Genomic DNA, 20,559 nt, shown 5'->3' with positions numbered 1-20,559 from the left:
GATGGATGGATGATGGATGGATGATGGATGATGGATGGATGATGGATGATGGATGATGGATGATGGATGGATGATGGATGATGGATGATGGATGGATGATGGATGGATGGATGATGGATGATGGATGGATGGATGATGGATGATGGATGATGGATGGATGATGGATGATGGATGGATGATGGATGGATGGATGATGGATGATGGATGGATGATGGATGATGGATGATGGATGGATGGATGATGGATGATGGATGGATGATGGATGGATGATGGATGGATGATGGATGATGGATGATGGATGATGGATGGATGATGGATGATGGATGGATGGATGGATGATGGATGGATGATGGATGGATGATGGATGGATGGATGATGGATGGATGATGGATGATGGATGATGGATGATGGATGATGGATGATGGATGATGGATGGATGATGGATGGATGGATGATGGATGGATGATGGATGATGGATGGATGATGGATGGATGGATGATGGATGGATGATGGATGATGGATGGATGGATGATGGATGATGGATGGATGGATGGATGATGGATGATGGATGGATGATGGATGGATGATGGATGATGGATGATGGATGATGGATGGATGGATGATGGATGGATGGATGGATGATGGATGGATGATGGATGATGGATGATGGATGGATGATGGATGGATGATGGATGATGGATGATGGATGATGGATGGATGGATGATGGATGGATGGATGATGGATGATGGATGATGGATGGATGATGGATGGATGGATGGATGGATGATGGATGGATGGATGATGGATGGATGGATGATGGATGGATGATGGATGGATGGATGCATGGATGGATGGATGAGACTGGGATCTGGTTTCCTTCTGTTTTCCATTTTTTCATAACTAGCCTGGCAGCTCTGATGCAAACAAAACAGTGAGGAGATTTATCCACATCTCCTCCAAAGAAGCTCCTCCAGCAATGACTTCAGCTGGAAAGTGGGGCTGTGCATGACCAGGAGAGTGGGAGGGAGTGCCAAAATCCCAAAGGCTTGGTGAGAAAACAGTTGTGTTGTGTGTGAGAGAGTGTGTGAGTGTGAGAGCGTGTGTGTGCAGCTTGGATAAACCATCCTCACGTGGAAAAACATCCTCTCTCTCCTGGCCTCGAGGAGTGGGGTGGTGGCAGCTCCTCCCTGTTTCTGTTTTGTGTTATTTCCACTCAGAAGATGCAGGGAGCTGGAGGATGGAGAAAGGAGGACTCCAAAGCTCAGCAGAGCTGTCAGTAGGGTCAGATCTAATGAAACCTGTGAGGACTGAGTAACCAAAGCAGGGAACACAAGGTGGGACCTGCCCCAAAGGATCATTTTGCTCCTGTTCACGACCAGTCTCAGGAGCTGCTGGGTGTGTCAGTGATCAGAAATGGTCTTTCCAGGAGAGGACAACCCAGAGTCAGAAAGCAAGCATGAAAAAAAAATCCATAATGTCTCTACTGACATATCTCCAGCCTTGGTATCCTCTTGTGCTTTTCTACACCACCCTGTGATTGATATAAAACCTTTGATTGATATAAAACTCTGTGATTGATATAAATTCTTTCTCCTTTGCCCCAATCATCCTAAAGATCATCATCACAACTGAGTCACAGAATGGTTTGGGTTGGAAGGGACCTTAAAGCCCATCCAGTCTCACCCCTGCCATGGCAGAGACACCTTCCACTGTCCCAGATTGCTCCAAGCCCTGTCCAACCTGGCCTTGGACAATTCCAGGGATCCAGGGGCAGCCACAGCTTCTCTGGGCACCCTGTGCCAGGGCCTCCCCACCCTCACAGGCAAGGATTTCTTCCCAATATCCCATCCAACCCTGCCCTCTGGCAGTTTGAAGCTATTCCCCCCCATCCAAAGTCCCTCTGCTTGTGACTTTCATTGCTCACCTGACTTTTGCAGAGCATCTCAGGGACTGATGGAGCTCCCCAGAATGTGGGGTTGTGTTTCATGGTTGCACCTTTGGGGACATAAAGCTGCTGGCCTTATGCCCTAACCCTGCTCATGTTTGGTTTTCACTGTTTCCATCCCAAGGGAACCTTGAAAAAAACCCCTTTCTTTGGAAATATTCCCTCTTCAGCACCAGGGAAAAGGGGGGAATGATACCACAGCCCTGAGCACATTGTTCTGTTTGGGAAGGAGAGAGGAGGAGAAGGGTGGTGTGGGAGCAGGGAGAAAGGGAAAGCAGCTTTGTCAATGATTTGCAGGAGAGAAAACAAGCTCCTGCATGGTTTGGGTGGTTTTGTGGTGAGCATGGCAGTGCTGGGTTAATGGTTGGATTTGATGACCTTTAGAGATTCTTTCCAACCTCCACCATCCTGGGATTTGATTTCCCCAAAGGAATGCAGCAATTCCTAACTGGGGCTGTCCACCCATCCTGAGCCAGCCCAGAGTCTGTGGCCTAAATCCAGGCAGAGATTCCTGGTGCTTTGTGCAAGGATTTGCCAGAGGAGGAGATGCTGCAGCAGCACCTGCTCTGTGCACTCCTCTGTTCTCTCATCCCTACCTTGAGCTGGGGGAAGCAGAATTCCTCAGGCGTGCATGTAAAATGGGAAGCACTTGTGAAACAAGCTCCAGAGGAGCTTGGCACATGTTACAAGCTTGCACTTCATATATTTGGGACAGAAGTCACCCCGGCACAGAGTCCTGATTAATTTGTCTGAGCTGGGAGCAATCCCACGCCGTTCATCTCACCTGTGCTGCTGACAGGGATCTGCCTGTGCAGACACCAGGAGTATTCCCAGCATTTTGCCTCGGCAGTTTTGGGGATTTTTTTAAAATGAATCAGTGCTGACAAATCGCTCAGACATTCCCAGGAGGCTCTGCAGGAGCGTCGGTGGCTTTGGGGCAGCGCTTCAGACAGAAGCAGAGACACAGCCAAATGACACACAGATGTGGAGCTGTCTCCTTTCTTCAGTATTTTAGCCAAAAAAAAAAAAAAAAAAAAAAATCAGGAAGCAGGTGAAGGCAGAAATCAGAGAGAAAAGGAAGAAACCCTTTCCTCAGGCAGTGGTTGGTGGCCTGGAGAGTTTCCTGCCGTGGGATGCAGTTGATGTTCAGTGTTTGAGGGGAAACTTGGCAAGTTCATGGACCAGAAATCCATCAGGATCTGCTGTAAATTGCACAGAAGGCAGATTTGGGAGTGTATTGAGGGAATATAAAGCAGGCTGTCAGAGTGGCCCTTTTCCACCTATCCCTGCCCATTTGCTGACAGAATTGTTAAAGTTGGGAAAGACCTCTGAGATCATCGAGCCCAAAAATTCGTATTGATTTTCATCCCTAAAACATCAAGTGCCCCCATTGTGTCCCAGGAATGCAGCAGACTGTGCAGAAAGAGCTGTGAAAATTCAAATTGTTGTAATCCACGGGTGCTTGTGTTCATGATTTCACAAAAACCAAAATCAAACCAAAACCAAACAAAAAAACCCAACTAACCAACCAAAACAAAAAAACCCCCAATCTCCCCCAAAACAACCCCACCCCACCCCAAAACAAACAAACAAACAAACAACCCTCAACCCCCCCAGAAAACCAAGCCTCTCCAAAAATACAAACCATACAAACCACCAAACACCTTCATATTTTGCTAAACTAAAGGAAAGCAGGGAATTTTCGAAGCTGAGGATGGATTAGCTGTCATGAAAGTAGCTCAATCTGCACGGTAGGACAAGAAATTCATCTCCAGCAGGAAGGTGGGATGGTGGGGTGGGGGGAGATGGGGGCTGATTTTTTTGGGCAAGCCGTGGGAAGGAAGAGCATCCCTGGGGAAAGGCTGCTTATCCCAGGGGGAGTTGCTAAAGGCCCAAATTCCCTGGGAAGGACAGGAGCAACAGCGTGGTACATCCCAGGGCAGCCTAAATCTGGTTTCCCCGGACACAAGGAGAGGAAATGCTGTCCCAGGGCCCAGCTGGAAGCTGGAGAAGCCCCATGGTGTCACTTTTGCAGGTCCCAGGAGCTTCAGGGGACATGGCCATCATGCTGTGCTGTGATGCCATGTGGCCCTTAGACCCAGGAGGAAAGAAAATTCTGGAAAAGATCTCCATGAATTGGTGAGGAGCATTAAACCTTGATCCGTGTGCATTTATAGCAGGGGGAGCACCCTGGTGCAGAGAGACCTGAGTGCTCAGAGAACAGGCAGAGCTTGGGAAAAACATCTGGAAGGGCTGGAGAGAGTCCAGGGAGGGAATGGAGCTGGGGAAGGGTCTGGAGCAGCTGAGGGAGCTGGGAAAGGGGCTCAGCCTGGAGAAAAGGGGGATCAGGGGGGACCTTGTGGCTCTGCACAACTCCCTGACAGGAGGGGACAGCCGGGGGGGTCGGGCTCTGCTGCCAGGGAACAGGGACAGGAGGAGAGAGAACAGCCTCAGGCTGGGCCAGGGGAGGTTCAGATTGGATATTTGGGGAAATTTCCACCCCAAAAGAGTGGTCAAGCATTGGGACAGGCTTGTTGGAGTCCCCATGCCTGGGAGGATTTAAAAGCCATGTGGATGTGGCACTTGGGGACATGGGTCAGTGGTGGCCTCGGCAGTGCTGGGGGAATGGTTGGACTCGATTATCCTGGAGGGATTTTCCAGCCTAAACAATTCTGGGATTCTCTCTGTGCATGGCTTCTCGATTTGTCTCTTGGCAGCCTCTTCCTGGTCACCCTGATCCTGCTTCCCTCATCTCATCCCAGTGAGGCTGGCACTTGTTTGCCTTGGGAAGGATCTTTTATTCCTTCTCCAAGCAAGGCACTGCCGAGATGCCTCTGTGGGAGGAGAGAGAGGGGTTAAACCCCCCCCAAAGTCAGTCCTAAAAATAGCCAGGCTTTCTTTTCCCGCTCCCATTGAGTCACCCGTCACAGACCACAAACTCCTGAGTCACGGCAGGGGCTGTGGGGGAATCATCTCTGCCTGCTCTGCTCCAGACAGAGCATGTTTGTGTCCAGAGTGACCCTTGGTCACCCCTGGAGGGACAGCCCTGCCCTCCTGCAGGGGTGCTGGGGTGGGAGGTGGCAGCACAGCACTGGGGAGGATGGTGAGCTGAGCATCCTCACCCTCTTCTGCCTCTCCTCCATTTCCTGGGGTCCTTTTTGGGGCTCAGCTCTGCCATTGGGGGTTTCTACATCTTTCTATTCCCCCTCTGGAATGAGGTGCCCAGCAGGAATTGGGACCTCGTGTGTGTCCATTCCCACCCCACAGGATTTCAGCTGGCTCTGGTTTGACTCCCAGCCCCTCCTGCAGCTCACAGTCCTCTCCCATCCCTTCCCGAGTGCCAGAGCTTTAACCCCACATGGGAACAACTGAAAATACCTCTCTCAAAAAGCCTCACTTAGTGCTCCCAGCTAAAGAACAGAAATTAAGGGAAAAAACCCAAATTATTCTGGAGGTGTGGGGACCAATAGTCTGTCCAGCTGCCTCTGGGATCACAGCCAGGAGCAACACAACCTCTGAAAGCCACAAGGTGACCCCAGGAACCCTCACAGCCACCAGGCAAGTGGTGACCACGGGAAATGGGGTAGAGGAGGGGGTCCATGCTCCTTTGGTGCCAGCCAAACCCCCTTTTCCCTGCAGGACACTTCCCCCCAAGAGCCGTCCCCTCTCCAGCGCTCAGATCCTCACGATCCTAACCCAGCATTCCCAAAACTCTGCACTTTGCTCCCTGGGGCCCTCTCCCAGCAAGAGGAAGGTGCAGAAGGATGTGCTCACATCCCCCTGCTCGGTCCCACCGGAGTGGAGACCCCCGTCCCACAGCTGGGGTTGAAGGAAAGGTTCCCATCGATATTTCGGGAGCCACTTCCTTCCCCTCCTCTCCTCCAGAATAGCTTTTTTGTCTTTGGGTTTATTTTCATTGTTGCCTCATAAAGGTTTGACCCTGGCGTGTTTTGAATGGACTGGAGGCAGCATTGAATTCCTCCTGGGATGTGGCTGCCTCGGGCACGGGAGGGAGGAGGGAATTTCATTGTGTCCAACCTTGCAGACCTTCGGGGAGGAAAAGCAGCGGCTCCTCCTGCTGAGGTTTCTGTCTGCTGAGCCCCGTGTCCTCTGCCAGCCCTTCCCTTGGCTCAGCCACCCCCACTCGTGTCACTTGTCCCTGCTGGGTGACAGCTCCACCAGCACAGCTCCTGTGCAGTGGGAAAATGGAATATCCATCCCCTGGCCAGCTCTGCCCCACACTCCTCAGGGGTCTTCACCCCTCTGCTGCAGCTGCTAAAAGTCATCACAAAATCCCCCACAGATGCATCCAGCTGCTTCTTGTGTGTTTACAATGGCTTCAAATAAAGAATAAAAGCTCTGGTTAATGGTCACAGAATCACTGGGTTGGAGGAGACCTGCAAAATCATCGAGTCCAACCCAAGCCCCAGCACCCAAACCATGGCACCGGGTGCCACATTCAGTCTTATTTTAAACACATCCAGGGGTGGTGACTCCACCACCTCCCCGGGCAGACTATTCCAGCACTTGGTCACTCTTTCTGTAAAAAATCCTAACATCCAACCTGATGTGGCTTCCTGACCCATCAAAGGGTCTTGGGGGGCTCAGTTTCCTTTGGGCTCTCTCTTTTTAGCCCAAAATACTTAAGAACCAACACTGGCAACCAAGACAAAACTTCTTGGCATTCTGGCTTAATAAAGTTATGGCATTTACTCCACAATTCACAATTTACTCCAAAATTTACAATTGGCCATATCAGGTCTCTCCTGGACGTTCATTGACGACAGGGAGGAAGCGACTTTTAATTTGATTTTACAAAATTAAGAGCAGCAAAAGAACTGCAACAGCTTTGCCTGTCCTCAAGCTGGAGATCAGAAAATCGCTGATAACAACGGAGGGGGAAAAAAAGCTCGATAATTTCTGTTCTGGCTTCGGAAAAAGCAGGCTGATGTTCTCATATTGCACAGGGACAACAAAGTGCTTTCTAGTCCATTAGTAACCCAGGAAGACACTAAATGGCATGGCCTGAGGATAAACATTTTTAAACAGTGGGTTCAGATTAATTTGTTCCCAAGAGTGCTGTGGAAGCAGGACAAGGAGAGGTATGGGCTGCTGCTCATCCTCTCTAAGAAGTCCTGAGATTTCTCTCAGATCCCAGAAGAGTGGAGAGATGATAATTACAGGGCAATATTAAGAAAAAAAAAAAAAAAAAAAAAGTGGAGAAAGAAGAGTTGGAATGATGCAGCTTAGCCTGGTAGAAAGGGATGCAGGATTAGAGGGATGGAGCGTAGGAAGCTGTCAATATAAATAGATGGCTCATAAAAAAAACAACATTTCACAGATTCCTTCAGCCTCACCGGGGGCAGGTTTGGATCAGGTGATTCTGTGGCAGCACCACAGATGGAAATGTGCCCGTGTGAGGAGCTTTGGTTTGGGGTGATGTGGTTATTCTGGTTAAAAAAAGAGTTATCACAGAACCGTGGAATGGTTTGGGTGGAAGGGACCTTAAGGCTCATTGTAGGAATCTCTGCCTTGGGATGGTCGGGACAAACTCAGGCGCTCTCTGTATTCTGGTGTTGAAGTTTGCAGTTTATTTCGTAAGGTTTGGGTTTATATAAGGCCCTGCTGGGAACTGCAGCCACAGCTCAGAGCAGGGCAGAGAGAGGGAGAGAGTGAGAGTAAAAGAAGAGAGCACAAGAAAATAAGAAAGAAGAGAGTAAGAGCATAAGAGAGTGATTTTCCCGTTTACAATACATTAAATCTTCTTCTATGTTGAATATTCTAATTTCCACTAACCAATCTAATACAATATACAAATTCTTTAACATTTGCATGCAACCTATAGGAATCACTATATTTTATATATATAATATATATATATATATATATAAACATATTTTATATGTTTTACTGCTTTTCTTACCTCTAAATTTTATCTGGGACCCTTCCTGCCATGCCTAGGGAGGATGTCTGTTTGTTTTTTGGTATTTGCAGCATCTAACATTATCTAAACAAAGGGGCCTTCAGGCATTCAGTTGCTTTCAGCCACACAGTCAAAAATTGCTATCATTTCTATTTCGCTTATATTTTCCATATTCTCAAAGTCTTTTGCTAGGCACTCGTATTTATAAGGTTTCTCTAATTCATCCTTCCCAACAGCTCATCCCATTCCCAACCCCCTGCCATGGGCAGGGACACCTCCCACTGTCCCAGGGTGCTCCAAGCCCTGTCCAGCCCGGCCTTGGACACTTCCAGGGATCCAGGGGCAGCCACAGCTTCTCTGGGCACCCTGTGCCAGGGCCTGCCCACCCTCCCAGGAAACAATTCCTTCCCAATATTTAAGGTGAATCTGTCCTCTGGCAGTTTAAAGCCATTTTCTTTTTCCCGTCCCTCTTCCTTTGTCACTGAAGTTCACAATGGGGAGTGTTGGATCTTGGCTGCATCCCAAGGGACTGGGACAGGGATGGTCTTTCCATCCTCCCTCCCCTCTGTGCAGCTGCTGCTTGGAGGAAAAGGGACTGAGAAGATGAGAATCTCACTGATCCCATCCCATTTCCCCGGAGCCTCAGAGCTTTTCAGGGATGCCTCCCACCCAAAGTTGTCTTTGGATCCCCCAAAAGGTTTGCTGCCATCAGAGGATGCTCTCCCTGGTACTGCCTGCTCCCTCCTCGCTCAGTCTAGTGCTGTTTCATCCTCCATGAATTTTTGGCAGGGAATTTTCGGAAGGGAATTATGCCCTCTGAGAAAAGCTGCTTCACTTGGTTTATCTTTAACCCAGTTTTTGAGTCATCTCCAGCTGCATTTTGAGGTAGAGTGGAGTCACATCCCCTCATCCCTTCACCCCATAAACGGGGATTTTAACCCATTTTAGGCTCTGTAATAGCTACTCTGGACATTTTGGTGGCTCTGAGGCATTCCAGGAGTTAAAAATCCCTGCACCAGGCTGTGGTTCCCCTCTGGAATCACTTCTGCACCTCCACGAATCACCGGCATACCTTCAAAAGATGTCCCTGGAGCAGGACCCACCTCACTGCTGCCATTCCCACCTCTTGTGGGGCACGCCGGCCACTGGCCACTCCCAGGGAGGCAGAATCCCCCAAGGTAATTCATACCAATTACTGCAATCAGCTAATTAGCAAACAAGATCGATTCAAATGAAGTTACGGTGTCAACAGCTATTATGCAAGCTTGTGTGTGCTGGAGGAGAGCCCTGCTGAGAGTCCTGGCGGTCAAAAAGCCCTCGGGGGTGGGAATTGAGGAGAGCTGAAAGGGATGTGGGGTGTGGCAGGGAAAAACCCCATGGCTGAGACAAATTAGGGAGGAAAAGTGTTGAGAATGGAAAGTGATCCGGGTGACTGCTTGTAAACACGAAAGGGATGATGGAGAGGGATGATTCCCACCAGCCAGATTGGGGGGAGAAGGAGAAGCCAGATTTTCACTGGGAAATTATCCAGGCTCATCTGTAGGGATCCCCCAAAAGTGGGAAGCAGGGGAGGTTCTCCCTGCTGGAAAATTCCAGGGTGGAACAGCCTGGGCAGAGCTCTCTGCTCCCGGCCACAGGACACCCATCAGAAGCAGCTCTCCAGTGAAAACCGATTGCCACTTTTGGGAGCGAGTCGCCATCCTGGGCTTGCCTGGGATGCAGAGATTTCCCGACGGGAATTTGAGCCAGGCTGGCTCCATCCATCACTTCTCCTTCGGGAAACGCAAGCCTGGAGCTGGATGGGTCGGACACCGGGAGCCGGAGCCTGGTGTAAAGCCTGCAGAGACATCTGCTAATCCTGCCCTAAGCCCGCTGTGATGGATTTAAAGGGTGTTTTTGTCGCTCGCCCCCGGGATCAAGATCCTTAGGGGATAAGCATCCGAAGGGAATGAAAGGATTCTTCTCCCGCAGTGGGGCATGAAAGGGAGACGTGGCTCCCTCTGGGATGTCCCCAAGGGATTCTGGCGTCACCTCATCCCCCGTGCTGTCCCTCGGAGCGCAGGGATGCTGCCCTGGTGCGCTGGAATTCGCGCAGGAATTTGGCTGCCCGGCTCGGGAGCTGACAGATGCCCTGGTTTTATCCCAGCAGCTGGCCCGGAGAAACATTATCCCAAATCTCTGCCTGCCTGTTAAACCCTGGAGGGGTGAAAAATTGCTTTGCACTCCAAAGCTAAGGGTGGGGAGCTGGAGGAAAGGGTTTTCCCTGGTTTCTATCCCGGTCAAAGCCGGGGTTGGGGCTGTACCACCATGTCCTGCCTGTTCTCAACTTCTCTTTTAAGGATGAGAGGCAAAGACGTCGACAGATTGATGGGGAACTTCACTAAAGACGGAAAAATCAAGTTTTCCAGCTTTGAGGAATAACCTCTGAGCGGTGGCTGCATCCACACAAAAGCTGGGATGGCTTTGGGCATTCATGGCACGGGGTGGCTGCCCAGGGATCGCTCGGGTGACTTGCAGGACTTGTTTTTAAAACAAACAGATCCCTTTTATCTGAAATCCCGCACCTCCGCCAGGAGGAAACGTGTGGAACAAAGCAATGGCACCATTAATCATCTCTGGAGCTCGGGGTTTGGCTCAGGGACCTCTTCCCAAAGCCACGTACCCACCTCCCACGGTGCTGGGCACAACCCAGCCCTGCCTGGAGCCGGCCTGGCTGCTCCTGCTCACCCCAAATATTGCACTAAGAAGGAAATAATCCCTCCTTTCTTTTCCAGCTATCAGGAATGCACCACACCTGGTGCCCCTCCGGGAGTGTTTGCTGTCCCGGGCGGGCGCCAAGGCCGGATTGTTTGCCCGGGGATTTTTTTTTTTTTTTAAATGAAATATTTTTATTAAAAGCTAATTTGAGAGCGTGGAGGGGAAGGCAAAGCTCTTGGCTGGCACTGAGGAATGTCAACAGGCTGGGGGTGCGTTTGGCTGGTCCCAAAGCCCTCCTGAGCTGCAGGAGATGAGTTTGTCTGGGCTCCCCTGGAAAACAGACAGGGGGATTACTCACCCCAAACACGTGCAGGTGGCACATTCACCACTTCAGCCACAGGATCAGGTTGTGAAATACCTCACCCTCGTCCCCAGATTAGCTCCCCGTTCCATACAATCCCTTGGGAGGCTGCAGTGCAGCCTGGCAGAGGGAAACTGAGGTTAAGGAACATGCCAAGGACGGTGCTGAGTGCCAGTAGCAGGGAACAAAACAGATTAAAAACTTTCCACTTGCGACTCAACAGCACTAAAACCACTCCTGTGTGTTGGGGACACCCCGATCCCCAAAGGGATCAGTGGAGGGGTTTGGAAAAGCATCGGGAGGGAGGAAGAGTGGGGCAGGAGGGAGGAAGAGGGGAGCAAACTCCTGCTGTGGAGTGGCTGGCTGGGCACCAGCTCAGCAGCAGTGATTTATTATTTACATTACTGGAGGAGCTGGGAGAACATCGGGGTCTCCCTGAGCCTGGCACGAGCTCTATGGGCTGTGCTCAGCCTGCTCCTGCACACAGACCCGTGTTTATGTCCTTGCTGAGCTGCTCCGGGTGGAGATGTGGATTTTCCTAGCAGAGACCTTTTGGGAAATGTGTTTGTTGGAGGAAGGAGAGATTTGAGCCAAGAACAGGTCCTGGTCTTTCCAGAGCCCCCCTCCCCTGGGCAGGAGAGCCATGGGGTGCCTGTGGGGATGCAGCTCTGCCTGTCTCATCCCAGCATCCCTGATGATTTTGGGGGATGTTTTATCCTCTCCTTTCTGCCCTGGTGTCTCTGAGCCACCTTGAGGAGCCATCCCAGCCAATCCTCATAACGGGGACAGCCTTTCCTGTCTTCCCATCCCACACTTTGAAAGGTGACGTGCACAGCCTGGCTAAAACAAACACCAACATGTCCCTGTCCCCTGTCCCCTGTCCCTGTCCCTCATCCCCTTGCCATTGCTGGCAGGGCTGGAGGCAGGAACTGCACTGCAGGGGAATGTCTGAGGTGAGGCAGCCGGTCCTGCCATCCCAAAATCTCCTCTGGGATGGCTTGGCTGCTCCTCCAAGAGCTTGCCAAGGGCAGAGCCGAGGATGTAATGAAGGCAGGGGCCCATGGGGAGTGGAAGGAGCCTGTGCTAGATCGGCTGATATAATTAGAAAGCTGGGACAAGGAGATGAGCTCCTGTGCCCGAAAGCTGGGCTGTTTTTCCCAGCTCCAGCAGCTGGGCTAATAAAAGCTCTGACCTCCCCCTGTGCCTGAGGGCACTGCCACGGCTGGGAGCTCCCATATTCCAGCATTTCTAAGGATGGGGCATCTACAGCCCCAAAACCTCGGCCAGTCAGTGTCCTCTCACCCCCTCATCTGAGCCCACCAGGGCTGGGCAGTGTCTGTCCCCCCAAAACCACTCTCCAAGTTGACTTTGCCAACCAGCTCATTGTCCAGGTTGTATCTCCTCGTGTTTTTGTTCATGCAAGAACCCCCAAATGACCCCAAAGGGGCCCAAAATGACCCCAAAATAGGCTCAAAATGACAACCTGCATGTAAAACCCTCAGGCCAAGCCCTCTGGTGATGATGGGGAGATGATGGGTTTGTTTGGGAACATCTCCACCTAATGAGATGACAGACTAAGAGAGCTGGGGGTGTTCAGCTTGGAGAAGAAAAAATTCTGGGGAGAACTTCCAGCACCTTCCAGTGCCTAAAGGGCCTCCAACAGAGCTGGAGAGGCACTTAGATGGGGTATTAGGAAAAAATTCCTCCCTGTGAGGGTGGGGAGGCCCTGGCACAGGGTGCCCAGAGAAGCTGTGGTTGCCCCTGGATCCCTGGAAGTGTCCAAGGCCAGGTTGGACAGGGCTTGGAGCACCCTGGGACAGTGGGAGGTGTCCCTGCCTTTGGTAGGGGTGGAATGAGATGGTTTTAAGGTCCATCCCTTCCACGATTCCATGAAATCCCAACCCCACAAGCCAGAGCTTCCCCATGGAAGAAGGAACTGGATGAGAGATCTCCATTTATCTGCTAACCCACCTGGTCTTCTCTGGCAGCTCTGACCCCCCCCTAACAACCCCCAAAACCACCAAACTGACCTCACAGCCAGGATTTAATAGGATTTAGCAACAGGGAAACCCTGGCTATTTGGGAGAACACACCTGGGCAGGCTGGGGCAAGCAATATTCCTGCTGGATTTCTGGGACATATCCAGCTGATTAGGAGAGGAAGGAATGGACCCTTCTCAGGGCTGAAGGGAACATGGAGAGCCAGAGAGGGATACAGGCTCCACAACAACAAGGTGCCTTGAAATCCTGAGCCTACAGAGAAAATCAGTCCTGTGGGTGTTTAGGAAAGGCACGTGGGTGCAGGATGAGACCCAGCATGGTGCACTGGGCTCGTTCTCACCTCCTCTGCAAAACAAACCCTCCCCATCCCATCCTGCTCCTGACTTGTCCCTGGCAGGCAGGGATCTGTCGGGCATCACTCCACAAACCTTCCCAGCAGGGAACCAGTGCTGGACAGACAGTCAGTCCTTGCTTATCCCAGCTTCTCATTCCTGGTTTGGATCATTATTTTTATTACTGGTGCTGGGTTTCCAGAAGAAAACATATCTTTGGGCCACATCCCAAGGGATTTGGTTAATTTGTCACCCGCAGACGCACAGATATTTATTTAAAAGCGCCTCTTGTTATGTTACTTGGCAACTTCCAAGCCCGTGTGTTTCTCCAGCTGATAAATATTTGTGAGGTTGGTTGTGTGAAGAGCAGCATGTGTTAATGATCTGATTGCCTTTTTCCTGGGCTCCCTGCAAAGAGAACGGGCTCTGTTGGCCATTGGTGGAAAAGGACCTGGAGGTGCCGGTCAGCAGTGACTGGACACGAGCCCAGGTGTGCTCAGGTGGGCAAGAGGCCAATGGCACCTGGATTGTGTCAGGAATGGGGTGGCAGCAGGGCCAGGGCAGTGCCTGTCCCCTGTGCTGGCCCTGCTGGGGCACCTCCAGTGCTGGGGGCACTTCTGGCCCCTCACAACAAGAAAGACCTGGAGGGGCTGGAGAGAGTCCAGGGAAGGGAACAGAGATGGGGAAGGGTCTGGAGCTCCAGGAGCAGCTGAGGGAGCTGGGAAAGGGGCTCAGGCTGGAGAAAAGGGGGATCAGGGGGGACCTTGTGGCTCTGCACAACTCCCTGACAGGAGGGGACAGCCGGGGGGGTCGGGCTGTGCTGCCAGGGAACAGGGACAGGAGGAGAGGGAACGGCCTCAGGCTGGGCCAGGTTGGACACCAGGAAGAAATTCTTCATGGAAAAGGTTGTTAAGCATTGGAAAGGGCTTTCCAGGGAGTTGGTGGAGTCACAGTCCCTGGAATTACCCAAGGAATGGCTGGACGTGGCACTCAGTGTCTGGTTTAGTTGGGATGGTGGGTGATGGTGTTTGGTCAAAGGTTGGTACTCAGTGATCCTGGAGGTGTTTTCCAACCTGGATGAGTCTGGGATTCTGGGATTACACTTCTCTAAACCTGGAGCATCCTTCTGGCTCAGGAGCATCTCACTGGCCTGTGATCAGGATTTGGCCCTGAAGGAAAGAGAGGCTCATAATGGGCTCTGACAAAACTCATCCTTCTGACTCAGGAACCAGATACAGCCAACAGGACACACATCTTCATGGCAAACCCCCCCAGTTTTGTGAGATGGAAACTCAGCCAAAATCCCTGTGAAACTGATTCCCAGCATTGCAGCCTTGCAGGAACTCCTGCAGCTCCTGCAGGGCTGGAGGGGACTTTGAGCTCCCTCTGCCAGGACAGCTCTTGGCTCCAACCAAACCTGGATCATAAGGCAGGAGCCATCCCACTTTCCTGATTGCTGCCTTAACAGTTCTCTTTGCTTTCCCTGCTGTTTAGGGAGCTCCATGGACCTTCTTCCCACCCATGGTGGGGCTCAGCCTGGTCCTTCCCCCCATGGAAGTGCTCAGGGCTGTGGGGTGATGGAAGAGCTGAGTTTTGGGTGTTTTGGGAAACCAGCTGGATTATTGCAGGATCTCAAGATGCTTGTTCCACCACCACCTCCAGGATGGAGCATCACAGCCTACCTACAGCTCCTGGTGCCACCGTGTCCTGCAGGAACCCTGAAATCCTGGAATGGTTTGGGATGGAAGGGACCAGGGATGCCACTCCCTAGCCCAGGTTCCTTGGAAAGGGCTCCCACAGCCAAAGGATGAATCCAGGAGCCCAGCTTGGCTTTCCCCATGGAGCAGAGGTGTGGGGGAGCCAGAGGGGTTGGGGGGTCCCTGCCTGCTCCCCAAACCCGAGGGCAGGGATGTCTGGGCTCCTGGCCTCGTGCCTCCATTTCACTTTCAGATCCCTCAAATAATAACCGTGTTTGCCAGCTCCTGTGACAGGAATGACTAATGGGAAAGATCCTCTGTGAAGGGAAACAAGAAATCTCCTTGTTTCACCCTTTGTTTGCTGGGTTTCTCTGACAGCCCCCGGCATGGCTCAGTTCCTCTTCGGCAGAAAGCAGATTTTAAACCCTTCAACAGCTCCAGCAACACCTTCTTAACTCTTAACCTTCCCTGTCGGGATATAACTCCCTTCAGAAACTTTTTTTCAGCCAGTTTATCCACATTCCTGCTCCATCCACATGGAGTTATCACGCAGCGAGTGCCTCCGACTGCTGATGCAACGTGGTTTTCACAGTGCATGTGGAAAACACCCTCCCCATCTGCCTGTTTTTTTTGCAAGTCAGGGGACCTGTCTTCCTGCCTCATTTCCCGTTTTTCTTCGGGATGGGTGATCAAGGGTGTCCTTGTCGCGGTGATGGAAGCAGCAGGGGATGCCCCGATGCTGCAGCCCCAGGGAAGGGGGGCTCTCCCAGTCCCACCTCTTGTAGGACAAGCTGCTCTCTCCCAGATGCCGGACTTTCAGCTGCTTCTCTCCCTGCTCCTTTTAAATCTGGGGGGGCTGCGAGCTGATCCCAGCCCGGTGACCCAGCAGGGAAGAGTTTGAGGAGGAGGGGATCTCTTCCCGGCATGGAGATACGAAACCGCTTTTTAAATGCCCACCGCTGCCCCGAGGAGCCAGCGGGGACAATTTCAGCCCTTCCACACATTGCTCCTGTTCCCTGTTGCCATCACAAAGCCGCCACTCGGGACAAGGTGCCCGCTGCCACCGCAGACAGGGCATCACACCGCTCCGGCATTTCCACGCCTGTTCTCAGCCCGTTCGCCTCCCAGCCTTTGCAGAAAATAAATTCCCCAGCCAGGCTGAACTCGGATGACAGCATCGCTGCTATATTTAGCCACGGCAGATCGCCTCTCCAACCAGGGCCACACATAAACAAACCCCCGGCGCACGGAGCCCGCCTGGAGAGGGCACGGCCGGGGGATGGAGCAGCCTCCCAGCCCTGCCTGCCCCAAACTGCGGGTGCCTCGCGTTCCCTCTTAATGCCAGCACCTCCCTGAAGGGCTCAGCGCTGGCACAATCCGCCGCCGGGGCAGCTTTGAGGATGCAGGATGTGCTGGAGGGTGTCGGAGAGATGAGGGAGTTGCCAAAGGTTATCCCATGGGGCGAGCGGCATCCCCCGGCTGGGACTGCACCCGCTGGCTCCCAGCTGGAATTCAGGAAGCTGTCGGCATCCCCCACCTCCCGTGGGGCAGAAAATACCAGAAAATGCCCCTCTACAGCTGTGCCCGCCCTTCCTACCTCCACTGCACATCTCCCTGCAGCCTTCCCGCTGGCGCCTGCCTGCTCCTCTCCCTGTCCGACCCTCTGCCGTGGCGCATGGAGCTGCGCGGGGATTTATGGAGCTGCGCGGGGATTCACGGGGTGTGGAGCACAGGGAAGAGGTTGTTGATGTGCAGCAGGGTCCGTGCCTGGCTCACTGGCAGGCCTTGTCCTCCTTCTCCAGCTCCCCACGTGGGGAAGAGGAGGAGGATGCTCGGGGGTGCTCAGGGGATGTTCAAAGGGATGTTCAGGGGATGTTTAGGGGGGGGATGCTCAGGGGGTACTCAAGGAACGCCCAGGGGGATGCTCAGGAGGGTGTGGAGCATCCAGCAGCCCAACATCCTCCTCTGGAGCAGAGGGATCATTGGCCTGGGGTAGCCACAGGTCCCCAGGCTCTCGCCTCGGCTCTGAGGAGGGGACAGGGTGGCAAAGAGGGTCCCTGCTCCCCCCGGGGCACACCCAGAGGCGCGGATGGGGCTCTGTGCTGCAGTGCAGCAGCTCCAGCCCCGCTCTCTCCCGGGGAGGTGGCACAGGGGGTGCCCACCTTCACCCTCCGCCTGCTCCAAACCCGGCTGCGGGGCCAGCGAGCGGGATGAGCCATCGGGAGGAGCAGCAAACCCGCTCCTGTCCCGCTGGGCATGGAGCCCGTGGGGCTGGGACCCCCAGGAGCAGCGGGCAGTGGGGTGGGCGTGCACCCCTGCCTCGGGGGCCGCGGTGGGGACACTCGATCCCTGCGAAGCCAGGGAGGCACCGGTGCCTCCTCGTGGGGTGATGTCCCGAGCGGGGATCCCCGAGTCGGGGTGGGGAGGAACGCTGGATAGCCAAGTCCTGGCAAAGCCGGGGAGGCATCGGCGCCTCCCGGGGCGAAGCTCAGGAGGGGAGCCCCATGTCGTGACGTCCCCCCACGTCCTCCCTCCCTCCCCACCGCCGCTGCTGGGCGAGGGCCACCCAGCACCGAGGCAGATGACATAATTCCCAGCAACTGCACGTTAATCACTCGGCCGCCAGCAAGCTCCTCGCCGTGAATCCAACCCCCAGCCCCAGCCACCGCTCCCCTCCCTGACATCACTGCCAAAGAAATAAGGAAATAAATAAAGGAAGATGAGGAAAAGGTGACGAGGGGTAAGAACCTGGCCCCGGCACTGGCACACGGGTCTGCCCCCCCGCCGCTCCTCCCCGCCTCGCACTCTATTTTTGGGTGCTGTCACATCCCGATGGCCCCGCGGGGCCAAATCCAGGCAGCTGCGACTTTAGGCACAAACACGGCTCCCTCCCCTCCATCACACCCGAAATCGGCGCTGGCAGCCCATCCTCCACCCCACCCCCTCCCCAAAATCCTCCCCTCCCCCCCCCCAAATTACATCTGGGTGGGTGGTTCAGGCGAGCGAAGCTCCAGCATCAGGTCCCCCCCAGCTCGCTCTCTGTGCACCCCACCTCTCTCCACCCCCAAGAGACCCCCCCCCCCCTCCTCCTCGTCACCCCCCACCCCATCCCACCTCCCCCCTCTCCCTCCCAGCACCGCTTCCCAGTTCCTCCCAGTCGCTTCCCAGCCCGAGCCTTACTCTTGGCGGGGATGCTGGGGCTGCGCCGGTGCCCGGCAGCGATGGCAGCGATGCGCAGGGATCGGGCACGGATCGGGCAGGGATCAGGGATCGCAGCCCGGCGGCCGCTCCTGTCCGAGGGGTCTCATCTCATTTTGTCCTGTGTCACCAACACACACACACACACACACACACATTCGCAGCCACGTTTCCCCCCCCTTCTTGCGGCAAACGGCGGCCAGCCCCGACCCCACCCCCTGTCACAGCAGCAGCCTAACAGCGAGGACCGGGAGGATGGAGGAGGATCTGCTCGCCTTCCCTTTAACTCTTCCCTCGCCGCCCCCCCAGGACAGGGCTCTGTCCCCGTGGACCTGGCTGGGGATGATGGGGATGCTGCGATGCTGCTTGGACCTCCCTCACATTGTCGCCTTCCCCCACAGGACCCCGGGACTGGGGATGTTTGGGGTCTGCTGGTGCTGTGGCTCTGTCCCCCTCAGCCTCGTCGCCCTCGTGCCCCCAAAAAAGAGCCCCCGAGTACAGGTGAGCCCTGACATTGCTCCAGGCAGTGGGGCAGGGGTTGTGCCGGTGGCACGGCCGGGCTTTGAGGGGCACAGGCAGCCCCTGGGTGACAGACAAGGCTAAGAGGTAGTAGCCAAGTCTGTCTGCCTGTATCCACCATGAAAATCCCATTTTGGTCCCTATTTCCCCCCATTTCCAGGAGCAGAGCCCTTTGGGGTGGAGGGGGCACAGCTTGAATTCCTGGGGGTCTCTAGTGGGGGTGAGATGGGGATGTAAAGTCACTGTGGGAGAAACAACTTTCCTCATCCCATGGAGAATCCAAGGACCCGAGCTCATGGGGAGGGGGGGCCAAACTCCCCAAATTCCCTCTTACACAGATGAGCTGAAAAAGGGACATCCAGATGGCCAAGGACTCCAACTGAGGCAGGGCAGCACCTGACTGTGACATTGCACGGAGTTGTCTTCTCCAAGGAGAAATGAGAAGTGCCAGAAGCAAAAAGGAAAACTCATGCTGTCCATGGAGAGGTTGGTGACACATGTCCCTGCTCCAGGCTTCACCCCTGCACTGGATTTCCTGCAGCAAGTTTGGATCCTGGAACACACTCTGCTTCTGCCCTTGGCCTTTCCATGGATTTATGGAGGTTACACCCCTCCTGCTCATCTGTCGGGAGTCCCAGGAGGGAGGAAAGAGGCAGGAATTGCTGCCACTGAACTCTGCAGCTTTCCAGTGAAATGGCAGGGCGGGTAATGAATTATTTCTGCTAAGAGTGCTGGACAGGCCCTCGGCTGCTCCCCCAGAACCACAGGCTGTGAGTATCTCCCTGCACAGGTTGCTGCTGACAGTGCTCCAGGGGCTGTGTGTGATCCTGCTTGGATGGAAAGGGCAGCTGAGGCTCCTGATTTACTCACAGCCTGTCACCTTTGAGGATTGGGATTAGACTGGCTGGGCAAAGCCACCTCTGCTGTGGGTGGGATTCTACTGCTTCCCACCAGCACTGCCAAGCACTGGAACTATTTAATTCCTGCATGGACAGCTGGGGGTCCTGTCCTGTCCTTCCTGGGCAGCCTGGTCTGCTCTGAGCCTGGCAGTGCAGCCTCTTTTGGGGGTCATACAAGGGTAGGAAGTGTCCTACAGGAAGCTCATGGAGCTTCTCGTGCTGCTCCAGCTGCAGATGAACCCTGCTCCAATTGTGACCCCAGCACACCCCTCCAGGACTGAGCACCAACGTGGAGCTGCTCCTGCTGGGATATGAACTCCAGCTGCCCTCTGCAAGGAGCACTGGAGTGCTCCTGGACACCCTGAGGGGATGAACAGAGAGGCTGCACATGTCCCCCTACCCAAAATGGGTCAAGCCTAGGCTGGGGCAGGTCCAGCTTTGTAGCTGAGATCAGAATCACAGAATCATTTAGGTTGGAAAGGACCCCTAAGATCACTGAGTCCAAAAGTTAACCCAGCCCTGCTACAAAATGCTCTGCTGGTGTTACAGTTCTCCCAGGCCAGCCCAGCATCCTGTCCCCAGCTGCAGCTGTCCAGGACACCAAGGAAGACCAAAACAGGACAATATTTCCCCTTGGCATTCTCCAGCACCTGCAAGGGAGAGGATTTTGCCAGGTCCAGACATCCCTGGCAGCTGAGAACCCTCAGTGTGCTGTGAGTCCATCCCCACTGCTGCCTCCTTGGGTGAGTTGAAGCCCAGAGTCTGCAGGACACCCCCCATTCATTCTCCCATTCCAATCACTGAACTTTTTGATAAGGATTGATAAGGATTGATAAGGATTATCCTGGAACCAGCACTGGGGCTGCAGGATTTTCACTCTCCTCTGCACCAATCCCTCTCCAAGTGCTCGCAGATGCAGGTTCCCTGGATGAGCTCTCTCTCTAGAGGACAGCACTCTGCCCCCAAGTCCTCACCCTCATCCCAGCC

General features: G+C 53.9%; 1 protein-coding gene across 2 annotated transcripts in view; it reads right to left on the bottom strand.

Annotated features, from left to right (window-relative positions):
- The window catches only part of LZTS3 (leucine zipper tumor suppressor family member 3), a 47,203-nt gene extending 28,857 nt beyond the window's left edge, over window positions 1–18,346 (bottom strand). The window contains exon 1 of one of the 2 annotated variants that reach the window (XM_088162961.1): window positions 18,137–18,346. The gene's annotated coding sequence lies outside the window, so the exon portion shown is untranslated. Of the gene's footprint in view, window positions 1–17,935; window positions 17,963–18,136 lie in introns of those variants that run through there. The other variant, XM_088162962.1, reaches the window with a different exon arrangement.
- Window positions 18,347–20,559: the final 2,213 nt, after the last annotated feature.

Source organism: Sturnus vulgaris, chromosome 4 (genome assembly GCF_052056855.1).
Source record: "Sturnus vulgaris isolate bStuVul1 chromosome 4, bStuVul1.hap1, whole genome shotgun sequence".
Classification (NCBI taxonomy): Eukaryota; Metazoa; Chordata; class Aves; order Passeriformes; family Sturnidae; genus Sturnus; species Sturnus vulgaris.
The sequence above is the reverse complement of the archived record's forward strand: the minus strand, read 5'-3'. Positions and strand labels throughout refer to the sequence as shown.